The 17,013-nt window shown below is 40.4% G+C and overlaps 1 long non-coding RNA gene across 3 annotated transcripts in view; it reads right to left on the bottom strand.

Annotated features, from left to right (window-relative positions):
* Positions 1-16,649, bottom strand: part of LOC140614163 (uncharacterized) — a 64,117-nt gene extending 47,468 nt beyond the window's left edge. Inside the window, exons 1-4 of one of the 3 annotated variants that reach the window (XR_012015063.1) lie at positions 15,460-15,944; positions 14,693-14,926; positions 13,448-13,692; positions 1,914-2,084 (exon numbers count right to left, since the gene is read on the bottom strand). This is a non-coding gene — a long non-coding RNA (uncharacterized lncRNA). The other 2 variants (XR_012015065.1, XR_012015064.1) reach the window with 2 other exon arrangements.
* Positions 16,650-17,013: the final 364 nt, after the last annotated feature.

Below are 17,013 nucleotides of genomic sequence, written 5' to 3' on the forward strand. Positions count from 1 at the left end.
GCTAATAATACAGATTGAACTCTAAGGTGTATTGTGCCTATAGCCATTATATTATGAATAGTGCATAAAATTGAGAAAATATTCTTTCAGTATTCAAAAACTATTATCTGATTCAGCAGTCTCCCACTCACATCATTGATGAATGTGTAAAGTTAAACATATTTTTTTTGCTTCACTTTCTTATGGCTAACTTGTTAACATCAACGAAAATATTAACCATTGTTTATGTCAGAAGTATATTCATTTGTCAATTGTAGTGGCTACTAGAGCTCAACGAAAATCAATAAAAGCATTCTGTGAGAATCAATTGTTTATATAGAATTTATAATAAAAGGTATACATATTTTATTATTATTTGTAAACTGTGTGCTACACAATAAAATCTACAATACACATGTAGTGTTTTGTTTTTTTCAGAAAGTCTATATTAAACTTTTACCAGGACTATGTCATTTTAATGTCATTATGGTGTTTGCAAGAGAACTATTCCATTTTCCAGTGTCCCCTGCTCTGTCTTCACCTTAGTTCTTTATTACAAAGCTTTTTTTATTTTTAAGATTTTATTTATTTATTCATGACAGAGCGAGAGAGAGGCGGAGACACAGGCAGAGGGAGAAGCAGGCTCCATGCAGGGAGCCTGATGTGGGACTTGATCCTGGGACTCTGGGATCACGCCCTGGGCTGAAGGCACACGCTGAGCCACTCAAGGATCCTACAAAGCTTTAAAATACAGCTTTATTATGTAGATTGAGAGGGTTTTGTTGTTTCTGTTTTTCTTTTTTCCTTTTATGTCTTCATTTTCCCTATTTCCCTATTTCTGAAAATAAGAAGACTGTGGACTGACCAAATAAGCAAGAACCCTTCCTAATCAGCGAAGGAGGAAGATTGCAACCATTTCAATATAATCTGCTTTCTTTTACTTTATTTCTGCCACATGTGTATTTTTGGCCTTGTGCTTTAGAGCTGACAAGGTGCTTACACACAACTGTGCTTGCTTTAGCACAGCTGGCTACACTCACTTCCACATTTCCCCTTAAGCTGCCTCTCTGGGGTCCTGTTGTAAAAGCTTGCATGCACTTGCTGAAGACAAGGCAAAGAGAAGTACAGGTGTTCATTACATAACATTGACAGAGCTTGGAGATGACAAAGACTTGGCCATAAAATCATATTAGCACTCTGATTACAGAGATAGAAACATTTTAAAGGTTTTTCCTGCTGGGCCTGGAAAGCCACAAAAATTAAAGTACATTTGTTGGGGTGGTAAAAAATGTGGGTGAACTATTTTCTGTGTTTTGAATTTGAATTCTATCAATGCTGCTATTAAAATATTTGCATAATTATATAAATAATGAGGGGATTTATTTATGTACAGTATATAAAGACTTTGCTTTGTTTCTATGCTCCTCAAAGCACAATGCATAGGACAAACTAACTCATACTCACCCATATTCTGTGACTCTGTTTCTCCCGCTCCCGTTCTCGCTTGTTCTCTCCATACTTTTTCTCACCTCCCTCCACAACCACAGCTTTTGTTTATTCTCCTCCTGCCAGCTCACCAGAGCAGCTGCTTCCTGATCCCTCACGTACTTCACAAGCTCACCCTCCTCCTGCCCCTGACAGAGCTCAAAAGCCTGCTGCTTCCCCAGTGTTGTGGCCATATCACCCACTGTAACCTCCTAAACGTGCTCCATTCCCTAGAGAGGTCAGCATTGTCATCAGGAAGCAAAGCTAATAAATCCAATATGTAGTCCGCTATAATTACAGAGGTATAAACGGTGTATACAGGCTTCCCTGTAAAGAATCTACTTAGAGACATCCTCTTCAGGAAAACTTGCTCAAATCTCCCCCATCTCCCAAGATGGGATTGGAAACCCTTTCTATGTCCTCTCCTGGAAGTCCACCCATATACTTACCATGTGTGCTGTATTTGCCTGTTTACTTGTCTGTCTCCACACTCTATTGGGGTCACTTTGGTATCCCCACTTCTGGCACTTTTCTTATATGTAGTAGATGCTCAATAAAGGCTTGTTGAATGAATGAATGAAGGTCCTGTGCATCTGGATTGTTGAGGAAGTACCAGTTAGCTGAAAAGACAAGAAATGCTGTTTCCTAAGGGTTGTGTATAGTAGGACAGGTGTGTACTTCATAGCTTTTAGGAAGGCATGATTTCTGTTGTATGTATATGTCAGTGAGTGGCACCCCAGGATCCACATGGAGAGACTCTACTCCACCTCTGAATTATCATTTCTTAAGGCAGAAACTCTGCCTTATTCAATTATACATAGAACAACAACAAAAAAAATTATACATAGAACACCAAGCACAGTGCTCCATGTCTGATAGATTTAAATGGCTTTTAGAAGAAAGAATGCATATATTCAAACGAATTTTTTTAAATATTTTATCTATGTATTTGTTTGTTTAGAAAGAGAGAGTAAGCCAGGGGAGGGGCATAGGGAGAGGAAGAAAGAATCTGAAGCAGGAGCCTGACTTGGGGCTCTATCCCACAACTCTGAGATCATGACCTGAGCCGAAATGAAGACTCAGTCGTTCAATTGACTGAGCCATGCAGGTGCTCCTCAAATGAATTTTTTATAAAGCTGTGGTAGTCAAACACCCTTCTTTGTGTTAGGGATATTTTCATCTTTAGAACTATGGTGAACAGACAATTATGTCTTTACCACCCTACAGGAATTCATTCATTTAATAGAATTATCTACTAGGTACACAAGTACTGTCCTGGACACTGAAGATATAGCAGTGAGAAAAACGAAGGCCCTGCCCTCATGGAGCTTACATTCTAGTGAAGAATAAACAATAAACTTATTAGCAAAATAAGTGTATAATATGCTGTCAGGTAGTAGGAAGTGATATGAAGAAAATTAATGACAAGTTAGGGGATAGAAGGAAACTGGGAACAATTTTGGGTAAGATGGTAAGGGCATCACTCTGTGAGGGAATGATATTTAAGCATCCCTAAATAAATAGAGAAAGGAAGGCATGCAGATATCAGGTGGAGAAATGCTTACTAGGCTGAGGGCAGAGCAAGTGGAAAGACCTCAGTGTAGGAATGAGTAAGCTTAGTGTGCTTTAGGAAGAGCAAGGAGGCCAGCAAGAGTGAGCAGAGAGCGGGAGAAGAAAAATTCTAGAAAATTCTTGCATTCTGCTTTCTTATTACTAGGTTCCTTGGAGACCATGAAGGCTTTCAGTTAAAAATTAGTTGTTTTCTTTTAAAAGTCACTCCTTACCTCAGGCTATCAGTTTATAGCAACCATTCAAGAGATGCTTTTTTTTTAAAACATCTTTACATTCCAGACCTAGCTTTTTTATATAAACCCTAGATATTTGAAAGAAAGAAAGGAGACAGAAAGACAGACTTTCATTTCTCCAAGCAGTACAAACTTTTTTTTTTTTGAGGAATCTGAGTGAGAAGGTGATAGCTTCTCCATGTGCCCACTCCTATCCTCGATAAGTTATATTTTTGCTAATTATCATTTTAAAAATGGCCTTTTCCTCACCTTGCCCCAATTTTTGAGTATCTCCTGTGTGCCGGTTACTGGTAGTATGACCAAAAAGCAAGATGGCACAGGCAAGAAGCGAACAAGAGTTTCAATACAAAAATTAAAGAGGGATGAATTTCTATGTCTTTGCTTCTCTTAAGCATGTAATATAAAGACAATTTACCATTGCTCTTTACAAGGAGAGCCTCGTTAAATATTAACACTTTTCATCTTAATAAGGGGTTCCTTTTGTTCCTTATTAACCAAATCAAATTTGACCAAATCATTTCTTCTTATTCTAGAAGATAGGCAGAGGATTATATTGAAGGTCCTATTGTACTCTAGAAAAGAATTTCTACACCATCTTTTTTCTACCATAAAATACCGAGCAACCTGGTTATATGAAATACTTAATAATCGGATGATTTATGTTAAGAATATTCTTTTCTTAGAGTGGACCAAGTCATCACATTGGAAAAAACCAACTCAAGTTCATTTGATCCCTGTGATACTATTTCTCTCTTTCTCACACCACATTCCCAGAAAATGATTGTTTACTTGGTAGGTTGAAATAATGACCACATTCAGATTAGAGCTTCTGAAGTATCAAGGATAAAGCGTACTCAGTGACCTTGTAAAAACTGGTTAAAACACTAATTAGTCTTTCATAAAACCTTGACAGGAGGTGATAAAACTATGAATACACCTCTCCCTTTCCTACCCTATTCCATGTGAAAAATGTGTATCTCAGAATCTGGGATGCAGAAGAAATGGTGCATGTATTTTGAAAAAGCTCTCCCGGTATCATGATGAGTCTCTCTCTCTCTCTTTTTTTTTTAAGATTTTATTTATTTATTCATGAGAGACACAGAGAGAGAGAGAGAGAGAGAGAGAGAGAGAGAGAGAGAGAGAGAGAAGCAGAGACACAGACAGAAGGAGCAGGCTCCGTGCAGGAAGCCTGAGGCGTGACTCGATCCTGGGTCTCCAGGATCACGACCCGGGCTGAAGGCGGCGCTAAACCGCTGAGCCACCGAGGCTGCCCTCATTGCCCTCATGATGAGTCTCTTATGTAATTTTCTCCTTTATTTTTATTGTTCCTGTTTTGTAGCTATATTTCTGTTTATCAATTTATATTTTATTTATAGAAGTACTACTTCCTTCTTTTTTTTTAATTTTTTATTTATTTATGATAGTCACAGATTGAGAGAGAGGCAGAGACACAGGCAGAGGGAGAAGCAGGCTCCATGCACCGGGAGCCCGACGTGGGATTCGATCTCGGGTCTCCAGGATCGCGCCCTGGGCCAAAGGCAGGCGCCAAACCGCTGCGCCACCCAGGGATCCCTTTTTTATTTTTTATTTTTTATTTTTTGAGAGAGAGCATGCATGAGCAAGGAGGGGCAAAGGGAGACATGTCTAAGATCATGACCTGAGACAAAATCAAGAGTCAGACACTCAACTAGCTGAACCACCCAGATGCTACAAGAAGTATTACTTCTTTATCCCATACTTTACCCTCTCAAAATTTGAAGAGGTATTGTTTCTTTCTTCTCTTATTCTTCTTCTGTTTTATTACTTTCTTAAATATCTCTGCTTTTTCCTTTTATTCTGTCTCTCCCAACCAATCATAATACAGAAGTCAAGTTTATTTTAAAATAATTACGGTGTCTCTGAAATTAAGTTTATGTTCCCCATTCTTCACTGTAAGATCTGGGTTTGGAGAAGGATAAATGAACTAACATATATGAAATACTTTAGTCGCAGATATTATGCAAGGTGCTTTGAAGACATAAATTAATTTAATCATTTTAACAGCCTGTGGTAGATTAGTTTATTGTCCAAAAATATTCACTCTGCACCCCCTCACTCCCATGGGAATTATATATTTCCTTCTCTGGTGACTGTGGGTTTGCCTATATGACTTTCTTTGGCTTCATATTGGGGAGGTGTACTTCCTCTACCCTTGGGTTTGGTCTCGGTCATGTGACAACTTTGGCCAGTAGAGTGTTAGTAGATGTGATACAAGCAGAAACTTGAAATACAAGGAAAAATAGTCTCAGGCAGACCTCTGGTCCCAGGCTCTCAGAGAACAAAACTACTCCAACTTACATTAGCTGACTTCCAAATGACCCTGGTGCTCCACAGATGCAGGACCTAAATAAAGGTTTATCGTATTGTGGCACTGGGATTTTTGTGGCTTTTGTTACACAGCAATAGCTAACCAATACACAATTCTATGAGGTAAATAGTATTATCCCTTTTTAACCAAAATGGAAACAGAGTAAGAAATAAGCCCAAAGTCACACAGCTAGTATCCTGCAGAGGCAGGATTCACACCAAAATCTGTCTGATTGAGAATCCAGTGTTCCTTTACCTACAACATGCTTCTCCTTTAAACTTTATATTCCTCTTTCCATAAATCAAAATAAATTTGATTTTTACTTTCCAGTGTCTCTCAGATGATTTTTACTGAGATCACTAGCCCCACCCCCAGAAAAGTGTCTTCATTCTCCTGCCCAGAAATTTGACTTCCCAGAATCATATTTCTCCTTTATTCTATGAGTTCTCAGTGTAGCCCTCTGATAACAGGAATAAAAACCTAATAACAGGTTATTCCAAAAATGTAATTTTTATATGCATGTAATTTGTTTTTAAGCTTAGGATTGATCAGATATGAAGAGCAAGTGCTGGGTGCAAGTACATAAGTGATGGATAATCATTTCCTCTCTTCTAACCTGGAGGCGCAGTGCATGATAAAGTGGGAGTATTCAGAGTGGCGGGCTCTGATAACACAGTCCTCAGCGCTCACTCGGCAGGAATTGGTGGCGTTACTGCTGAGTCACATGTCATTATTTTTCAGAACTGATAGTAGTGAGAGAAATACCTGAAAAATGAGGGAATAGGACAAATACAGTACCCATTATTTTTAAAAGGCCAGAAGACTCCCCTAGCTTTTTGAGATTGATCAGTTATCTTCAGTATCTGAAAAGGTCCTAGAAAAAATAGTCAATTTGAAATGATTGCCAGCCAGGAGAGTACTCACTTTGCTAGTTTAACCCTGTATGGTCAACCTTTAACTATCACCCAGGGTGGTTGTAAAAGTCGATAGAAAATACTGGGATTTTTTTGTAAATCTATCTTTGGGATACAATATAGTGTCTGTCAACCTGGGCACTATTGACATTTTGGCCCAGATTATCCTTGTTACTGAGGCTGCCCTATGCATTAAAGATGTTTAGCAGTATACCTGGCCTCTACCTGCTAGATGTCAGTGTCTCCACACATTGCCAAATGTCCCCCTGGGACTCTAAAAATTGCCCCTGATTGCAAACCTCTCAGGCACTTCCTCTAATTACATATATATTTTCTGTAACAAACTATAATATGATCATCTTTCTTTCAGCCTCTTGAGTATGTACTCAGGAGGCCTCGCCTGCACTGCTGTCACACAGATGGTCAGCCCTCCGCAAAGCCTCAGAGCCTCAGATTGCTCCCCCTGGGAATCAGCAGGTGTTGTCCCAAAGTCATGCTTGAAGGAGCACCACTGTCAGTTAACACGTGGTGCTTGCCATTCTTTCCTCATCTGCCCCAGCCTCACTACCCTTACCCCTGTGCCAGGCATCTGCCCCTCAGAAAGCCATTTGAGGACACTTCCTCCCTGTTCATGCTGCCTTTGGTAACATTCAAAGACACCAGCCCTGCAGATGGCAGACTGATACCATCTTCTTTGGAGTGCTCACTGGGCCAGAATCATTCTGGGCTCCCTGGAAGTGAGATGCTATGAGCCATGGTACATCACCTGGGCATCCAAAGAATGCTATTTGTGCCTTACCTTCCTCCTCCCATCTCACAGAATCTGTCAGGAAAAGAATCCTTTGGGCTCAATGGATCTGAAACTATTAGGCCCGTACTTTTCAAGTTAGTGTGCGTTAAGAATCACCTGAGAGGGACACCTGGGTGGCTCTGTTTGTTAAGTTCCTACCTCTGGCTCAGGTCATGATCTCAGGGTCCTTGGATCAAGCCCCAAGTTGGGGGAGGGGGAGTCCCTGTTCAGTGAGGAGTTTGCTTCTCCCTTTCCCTCTGCCCCTACCTGCCCCCATTCATGCGTGCATGTTCTTTCTCTCTCAAATAAATAAAATATAAAAACAAACAAACAAACAAACATCACCTGAGAGATCTCATTAAAAGGCAGACCCTGATTCAGGAGATCTGGGATGGGCCCAAGATGCTGCATTGCTTACGAGCTCCCAAGTGAGAATGGCCCTGTACTGCACTTGAAGCAACAGGTTTTAGTAGGTATAAGAATCATGTGGGGTACAGATTCCTACACCCTGCTACCAGAGATTATGATTCAGAGGGTTTAAGTGGAACCCATGTTTTCAACAAGTCTCTCTAGGTAGTTCAGAGTCCACACATTGAGAAACATCTCATTGCTGTAGCCCTTATCTTAGAAGACTGAGAAATACCTTTCCAGGGGCTGGGCCAATCCAAGAGCAATAAAACTAATTCCACATGAAGGTCCTCTTCCTGGTTATAAACTCTCTCCCTACAGACAAATTACCTCATGCAAATAGCTGCCAGTGGCACCCATAGGTCTTCAGATATACCCAAATAAGTCCAAGCCTCCAGCAGCTACCTAGATTAGATGCCTACTGGCCCAGCAGACTGGAAAGGAAGAAAGTTTGGATCTCCTTCCAGGTTAGGGTACAAAGAGAGCCTTTTCAATAAAAGACACAATTACCAACCCATTTAGAAAGTTTGTGCGTTATCCAGCCATCTAGAAATGTAGGATGGGACAATCCTGGGCCTGTGGATGTAGAGACACAGCTCTGCCTATCTCTGGGACCTTTTAAGTGAGTGGTTCCATCCGACACAGAGGTTAGAGATGTGTACTGCCTGGAGCTTCTTTTGGTGTCTTAGTCTTTCAAGGTCAAATGTCTTTAGAGTATTGATGGCAGGGAAGAAAATTTGGAAGAACCTCCCTAGATTAAAATCCACAGATGCCTTCTTCTCTGGTGTTCATCAACAGAACTCCCTCTTGGTACCCTTTTACCCCAAAGAATCACACCTTCCCCTCAAAACAGGCAGGTGACATCAAGTGAAAAACAGAATAGTTCCAGCAAAGGAGAGAGAAAGAGAGATGCCTTAAGATTTAAGAGAGAGAGTAGTGCGGTTTTATGATACACTTATTTTTTTTAGGATTTATTTATTTATTTGAGAGAGCAGATGAAGGGGAGGGCAGAGGGAGAGGGAAATAAGCAGACTCCCTGCTGAGCAGGGAGCCTGATGCAGGGCTCAATCTCAGGACCCTGAGATCATGACCTAAGCCAAATTCAAGAGCTGGATGCTTAACCAACTGAACCACCCAGGCACCCCTATGATACACTTATTTAAAAGTGGCCCTCAGGATTGACAGTACAAGGCAGCAGGACTGGGAGTGAATATTAGGAACACATTGGGAGGTCCTACTATGTACCAGGCATCTGCATGCATTACCTCTCATCACCCTCACGAGGAAAATGAGGTGCAATCACTCCTATCCTACTGATGAAGACATGAAGTTCAAAGAATCTGAATGCAAAAGAAAAGGAATCTACATTCCTGACCTAAGGGAGCTGCCCTATCAGCCCTGTGCTGCATGCACAGAAACTTCTTACTTAAGCCAGTTACTTGGAAGTCTTTCAATGACAGTAGCTGAAATGTATAAACTAACTAATACAACCAGATTCTACACCCCAAATTAGTAGGATAGATAGATAGATAGATAGATAGATAGATAGATAGATAGATAGATAGATATAGAGAATTAAAATACCATAATTTAGGGGCACCTGGGTGGCTCAGTCAGTTAAGTGTCTGCCTTCGGCTCATATCATGGTTCCAGGAGCCTGCGATCAAGCCCCACATCAGGCTTCCTGCTCAGCAGAGTCCACTTCTCCCTCTCTCTCTCTCTCCCTCTGCTTCTCCCCTTGCTTGTGCTCATGCTCTCTCTCTCTCTCTCTCTCAAATAAATAAATAAAACCTTTTAAAAATTTAGAGACTTCATATCATTTTCTGAGTGTTTTTCCTTGATGGCCTTTTTGCACTTAAATTAAACAGGCAAATGTTCACTGCTTTGACCTTTGGTGCTACTCCAGGCTCACCCCCGATTATGGGCTGACACCAGTGATGGCATCTATTGAGTTCTTCAATAAGAATGGTATACAAAGCAATGTCCTGACAGATTTGGCAGGATCAGGCTAAATCTACCCAGGAAGAAAATGTCATTTTCTATATTCATAATAGACTTTTGAAGAAACCTATCATATTACTATCCTTCTTTATGAAAACCTATATTGCAAAGGATGAACTCCTAAGCCAAAGCAGATCGATAAATATGCCAGTGTGGTTCATCTCAATTCCAGTTTTCTCCGGTTCTAACTTCAAAATAGATATCTATCTCATTGCACACTATTTTTATAAGAAGAAATGATCAACACTTTACATTTTAGGCTATGATCCAGCCCCCTAATCTTGTAAGAAATGTGGATATAATGACCATATAGCCCAGCTCTTCCAGAGTCAATCGATTTCAAATGTTTTTCAATTGTAATCCTTGGGTCCTGTTGTGTGGTTCACCTCTATGCCTGAAAATGCTTTCTTATTTTTCCCATTTAAAATAATGAAATACAAATGCCCCCAATCTGAAAATGTGTTATCTCACACTTTTTCAGAAATGAATTTGATTCAGACAACCTGAACCCTTCCCGAATCTCCCCTCACTTCCAATTCTCTTTCCCCCTAACTCCCAAGGGCTTTCACCAACTTCTATCATGTCACATTACTATTATCTATGTAGTCATTGTTATGATAGTTGCTGGCTTTTGCTTTTGTCCATGTGTACTTGGTATGTTCTATCTTCTTGCTTAGATGATGAGTTCTTTGAAAACAGGAGCCCATGGAATTTGCTTTTGTGTCCATATGTCTAACACATAGGCTGGCACATAATATATGCTCAATAATCATGTGTTTTAAGTTAACAAAAATAAATGAATATAGTTTTATTCATGGGTAAGTACAGAAGTGGGATTTCTGGACACTACAGAGAAAGTTGAGCCTGTTTAACCCAGGCAACATGAATGGCTTGGTGGGGATGGGGGAGAAAAGGAGATATCGTGCTAATGTGGAAGATGAAAAAGAGCCAATGACAAATGTTACCTTCATCCAATTTTGTCTAGAGCTCATCTTGTCCATGGCAATCACAGAGAGCTAAATTTAACAGCTGGAAGTGAGGTCAAGAGCCAAGGGCAGACTTAGTGGAATTAGAAGTTAAATTCTGAAGCTGAAGAATGAAGAATACATGCTCTACTACACTCTAAAAACATCCTCAAGAAAAGTAAGTTCCGTTAATTTAAAGAACCAGAAATATGGTTCAGAAGAAAGATTGTCTCCTTACTCTACAAAAAGCTAATTGCTAGACTCTTATTGACCAATAATGTGAGGTGAGATCACGGTATAAGGTTCTTTTCAGAGCAAGTGTTTTCTTGGGGCTTGTACCAGGAAACTGGGGACTTTAAATGGAATGCTTAACAAATTAAATCAGGAAAAATTTCAAGGGTTCTCAGATAGGCTCATTTTTTAGATTTTCATCCCCTACCAGAGGAGATGCAGGGGCAGGGGAGATTCTTTTCGAGTGATGTCAGAGAGCTTGGATCTGGGCCCTGAGACCTCGCTTCCTATTGCATCCTCATCCATCAATCTGAATTCATTTACCAAGCAGACAAAACTCACCCAAAAAGTTAGATTATTGCAGAGTTTAAAAGAGGTCTGCAGTTTGCATATTTCTTGACTTATTTGAGAAATCCGGATGCTTCCCCCAAGTTCCGATTTTTGATCTGTGATTTTTATTTTTGCCTCCGTTGACAAAAGATGGTACATCCTTTCTTGGCATTCTGCACCCCAACTTAGTCACCAGAGCAGATGGCTATGAACATGTGATCAAACTTATATTTTTAATGATTTCTTTTTTTACAGAGTCAATATATCAATACATGAAAGCAGGCAGTCTGGTAGCCTAAAATAATAAGCACTACAAAAACCTCCCATGTTTGAAGTGGAAACTTTGCTCTTGTGCATTCCCTCCACCTCTAAACGCTCAGCTGCTTCATGCAGGCTGTAAAAGTTCCCCTTCCTTTGTTCCAGGCTGTTCATTAACTGAGGGCATAACTGTTACCAATTCTGCTCTCATATAAAAAACCCAAAACTTTGCACTGGCAGTTTGATGTGCACAGATTACAGATAGGGGCTTTGCAACTCAATGGGTAGCCACTGCTATGTTCCCCTTTCCCTTAAAGTCACTACTATCAGCTACTCATATTTATCCAAGTTCTTCTGTTACCCACACAGCTTAATTAAGTCCTTTGTTGATATAAACAAGGTTTTGGTTTAACTGAGCTCAGCAAAAGGAAAAGTGTGTTTGTTAAAGTACTTTAGTTGCAAGCAAGAGAAATGCAATTAGATGAGCTCAAGCTCATCAAGGAGAGGGCTTTATTGTAAGTTTGTGCCATCTCAAAATCCTGGAGGACATCAAAGTAGCAATATATGTGGTCTTAGGAGAGAAGAATCTGGGAATTACAAAGCCAGGACAGATTCAGCAAAGGTGTCTTCTACATTCTCTCTCCACAAACCAGTTTGGTCGGCTTCCCAGGAGCTGCAAGTTCAGCCAAGAGACAGACTCTCTCTTCAGTCTCGATCCCAAGTACCTGGGGAGACTGATTAATTGGGATCAGATATCCAGCCCAGTCTAGGTGGCCATGGCCAGAGATGGGCTCACGCAGAAGAGCTGTAGCGACTGGAGGACCGAGTTTTAAGATGGGAGTCGGTCACAGGAAAACAGTGAGTTGTTATCTCATTGGCTGCTCAGATAGCCCCAAAAGAGTCCTCCAAAGAATATCATCTTGTTTAAAAATAAAAACAAAAAAAAATCACACCAAATTATCCAACATTTTGTTATCCCATAGAAGGAGTGCTGTAGAAAGTTTGGCAACTGGAGTGAAAAGTGAGGAATGCTTTAGACCAGTGTTCCACATCATTCTGAAAGGGACCCTTTCCAGCTTGTCGTAGGAAAATAATGAGGATTTGGGACAGCTTTCTAGTTCTTCTTAACCTTATTCTCATAATGTAAATGGATTTGCTATTTAGTCTGAAATATTCTGATTTTCCATGGTGTCAAACAAAACATTTTAATAGAAGTATCAAAAACCATGTAAAGCCCAACAAATATGACTTATGAAAGTGTGTTGTTGGATTTTTATTTCCTTCATATTTCAAATAACTGAAGCATGATCAGTGCGTCTCAGTCTGTAAATGTAATAAAGATAACATTTTTGAGATTTCACCCCCCAAGTAGCGCATTTCTTTCCTACATCCTTTTCTTTCCAAGCAGTTAGGTTGGTTTAGGCTCATTGCCTCAAGGAAGGGATGAACTCTGACGGAAAACTGAAACAATTAAGCTTTCTTGTTGTAGGTTTCCAAAATCCTAGGCTCTGTTTTGAGGGATGAGAGGATAGATGGAGACCATCTTCGGCATAGACAGAGAAATTTCATGGTTGGGAAAAGGGAAGAGGTAGAGGGAGGTTGTTGAGCTAATTAGGGTTTCCCTCAGACTTGGAAAATTCTTCCTGGTAAGTCCAAGGGGAAAAAATCTAGGGGACACATTAAATATTTGGAAAATAGCAAGTCCTTAAGATTGTGGCCTTGTACTCTTTTTCCTGATCAGAGACCCTGGTCAGGCAGCAAAACTTAAGATAGATTTGTAGGATCAGGGGATGAATACCTGCTCTCTGCTGCCCATGTGAATGACACTGCCTAGAGATGTGGCATGGCCTACACAATAATCTGTGGTGACCCTGCATCAGACAGAGATCTAGGGAGAGTTACACGCATCAAGACAGGAAGAACTTTGATCATACCTGACTTTAGAGAGCCCACCATAGCACAGAAGCAGCTGAATGATTCTCATGCTCCAAAATGTAGTACTGAAGGAGTAAAGCAGCCATAGAAAGAAGTGACATCTCAGTGGTCATTTGTGTTGATTGACTTCTAAGACAGAATGATGAACATTTCAGTGGATGTCTGTGCAGATAGATGGCTCAAAGACCAGATGCTCTCCAGGTGTATTTTGGTAATATGTAAGCCCCCAGGATTTAGATGCAATCTTGAAAAAGATGGAGAGAGATAATTCTGAATTAAATGAGGTTAAGTTTCAGCCGCTTAGCTGAATGGGGGTTCAAAATAGAATTAAGTTGCATTATAGGAAACAAAGTTCTATACCATGCACAGCAGAATTTCTGAACTAAGATATATATCCACTAAATACATGTATAGGAAAACAATAAAACAATAAGAAGCAATTTCAGCAGACCTTTTAGAAGGTCCTTTAATGCCATTGAGTATCATGGTAGATTTTTTCATTTATTTTATTTTATTTTATTTTTTTTTAAGATTTTATTTATTTATTTATTTATTCATGAGAGACACAGAGAGAGAGGGATACAGACAGAGACACAGGCAGAGGGAGAAGCAGGCTCTATGCAGGGAGCCTGACATGGGACTCGATCCCAGGTCTCCAGGACCAGGCCCTGGGCTGAAGGCAGCGCTAAACCACTGAGCCACCCTGGCTGCCCAGATTTTTTTATTTTCCAGCAGGTATTCATTTTCTCTTCCCTACCTCACTGGAACTCCTCTAGCCTATCGATGGTGGATATGGATAATGGAATGTTAGTAGGCACGATACAAGTGGAAACACAGACACTTAAAAATATCCTTTCACAATTTGGCTTGCTCTTTGTGCTCTTGATCTTTACTATGGATATGGAGAGCATGTCTCAGATAACACTTGTCCCAAAAGGAGAAGATGTGTAGAGATACCAGAATCCAACCCATATTCCAAAGAGCATCCCAAAGAGCATACTGACCCATGAATGAGAAATAAATATTTGTTGTCGCAAGCCATGAGATCTTTGGATTGTTTGTTATCCAGCTCATTACAGTAATAGCTGGCTAATACACTTAAAAAATTGTAGCCCTAGCAAAGCAGCAGCTGCTCTGATGATGAAACCAAATCTTAAGTGGGAATGTGCTCAGAAGTAGGTGTCTACTGTCTCTCACATTCTGATTTTATGGCAACTGGAGTAAATATCAATGGTTTACTCTACCCAGAGTTTCTCCCTCTTCTTCAGGGAAATCCATTCTCTTTCTCGGAGGTTTGTTTTTTGTCTTCTGTACAAATTGTGAGGTTCTACTAGAGACTGACGACCATAGTTCCCAGCCCTCCGGGCCACACTGATTAGTCCAGTGATGGTTATGTGACCTAAGCAGGAACAATCAGAGCCTTTCTCCAGGATTTTTTAACGTCAGAGCTGCAGGTGTCCTTGGCCCCTCTCCCTGCACTGACAATAAAAGAGAATGAAGCAAACATTCTGAGGGAAACAAAAGTACAAAATAAAGATAGTAATGTATTTTTTTTTAAAGAGAGAGATTTATGGGGTGCTTGGGTGGCTCGGTTGGTTGAGCATCTGTCTTTGGCTCAGGTCAAGATCTTGAGGTCCTGGGATGAGACCCTAGGTCAGGCTTTCTGCTCAGCGGGGAGTCTGGTTCTCCCTCTCCCTCTGTGCTCTTTTTAAAAATAAATAAATAAATAATCTTTAAGTTAAAAAAAATAAATATATTTATTTATTTGAGAGAGGAAGAGAGAGAGAGTGACCAGTGGGGAGAAGGGCCGAGAGGTAGAGGGGGAAGGAGACAGACAAGCAGAGTTTGTACCAAGCACAGAGCCCAGCTACACAGGGCTCAATCCCACGACCATGGGATCATGACCTGAGCTGAAATCAAGAGTCAGATTGTCATTGTCAACTGACTGAGCCACTAGGCACCCCTAAGATAGTAACTTCTGAGGGGATCCAAATCTTGCTTCTCATCCTACCTCATTACATACTCAATCATCCTGGCAGTATTAGCCAATAAATTCCTTCTTTTGCCTAAGCAAGTTTAAGCTGGGTTTTTGTCTGTTGAAGCCAAGAATCCTGACAAACATTTTTCTGCTTTTGCTTCTACTGCTGTGGCCATGGTCAATTGACTCTCTTCATCTTTCCATCATAGCCTCCACACTAGAACCATCTCTGTTACCCTCTGTTTCTCTGCTGCCCAGCTCTTGCTGTATGTCTACATGTCTCATACTCCAACATCCTCAGAGAAGCCAGGCATGAACCAGGATAGAACCAGTCTATCTCTAAGACTGATGATCTTTGACCATCTTTGAAGCTGGACTCCATCACTATTCCAGTCAAGTATGATCTGGATGGTGGGAAGGTGCATGGTACAAAGCATGGTGTCCAATGTGTAGAGGCCTCTGTAGAAAGAGACTCCAAGGCTTCTCCAAAAGGAATAATATCACCAGCCAGCATCTTTTTTGACCTGATCCCTTGCTGCTGCTCCCATTGATCCACACCGTTGCTTCCTGTCTGTTATACAGACAAGAGAGGGTTAGCTGGAAGTGAAAATAGAAACAGATGTCTATTTAGAGGATATGTTATGGGAAAATTTTTGGAAAATAAATGGTTGTGAGCTCCAGCAATGCAACTGGGAAACTTCTTTTTAGCCTTTAACTCTCCCACTTTCTAGGATCTTCCTGGTACCTTTTACCTCCCTCTGATTTAACTGAATACTCAATCTGATAGTTCTCGCTTCTAATATCTTCTCGCAAACAAAAGGTGAGAGATGAGATCATTCATTCATTCATTCATTCATTCATCAAACATTAATTATTGAAGCACAATTACTTTGGTTTTTAAACTATTTCCAATTATATTAATAGTTATTTAACCAGTCACATCTTGTTTTTCTCTCTCCAACTTTTCATTACTAAAAAATGCCAAGCTCACAGAAAGGTTGCAAGAATGACCAAATGAGCACATACATCCCCTTCACTTAGGCTCACCAGTTAACTTTTATTGATTGGAATATTGCTTACACTATATTAGACTGGGGTCATAAAAATGAAGAAGACAAAGCAAATGCCCAGAGAAGCTGGGCAAGTTCTGGCCCAGTGGTTCAGAGTAACAAAAGCCAGGTCTGGTACCAGACTATATCCAGCATCTCTGATTCAGGTGGTTTGTGGTAGAGCCCAGAAAACTGAACTGATAATAAACTCAGCAGGCAACTAAAATAAAGCCTGGTTTGAGGCCACTGTTCCAGCAGAAGAAAGAGAAAACCAAGAAAGAGGAACAATATGTCATGCCAAATTCAAGATATGAAAATATTCTGTGAAGACAGAGGCTGGGAAACCTCAGGTGGGGCTAATTAAAATCTCTCGCGTGGAACTGGATCCGTGAGTAAAACACCTGTCTTCAGATCTGGTTTTGGAAACCTCCATATCCACTCTGGTATCCAACTCTGGCAAGTGTAATAATGGTGTGTATTATACACTCAAATTCCCATAGCTCTTGGAAATTTCTAGATCACTGATCAAGAGATTTTC

Source organism: Canis lupus, chromosome 22 (genome assembly GCF_048164855.1).
Source record: "Canis lupus baileyi chromosome 22, mCanLup2.hap1, whole genome shotgun sequence".
Lineage (NCBI taxonomy): Eukaryota > Metazoa > Chordata > Mammalia > Carnivora > Canidae > Canis > Canis lupus.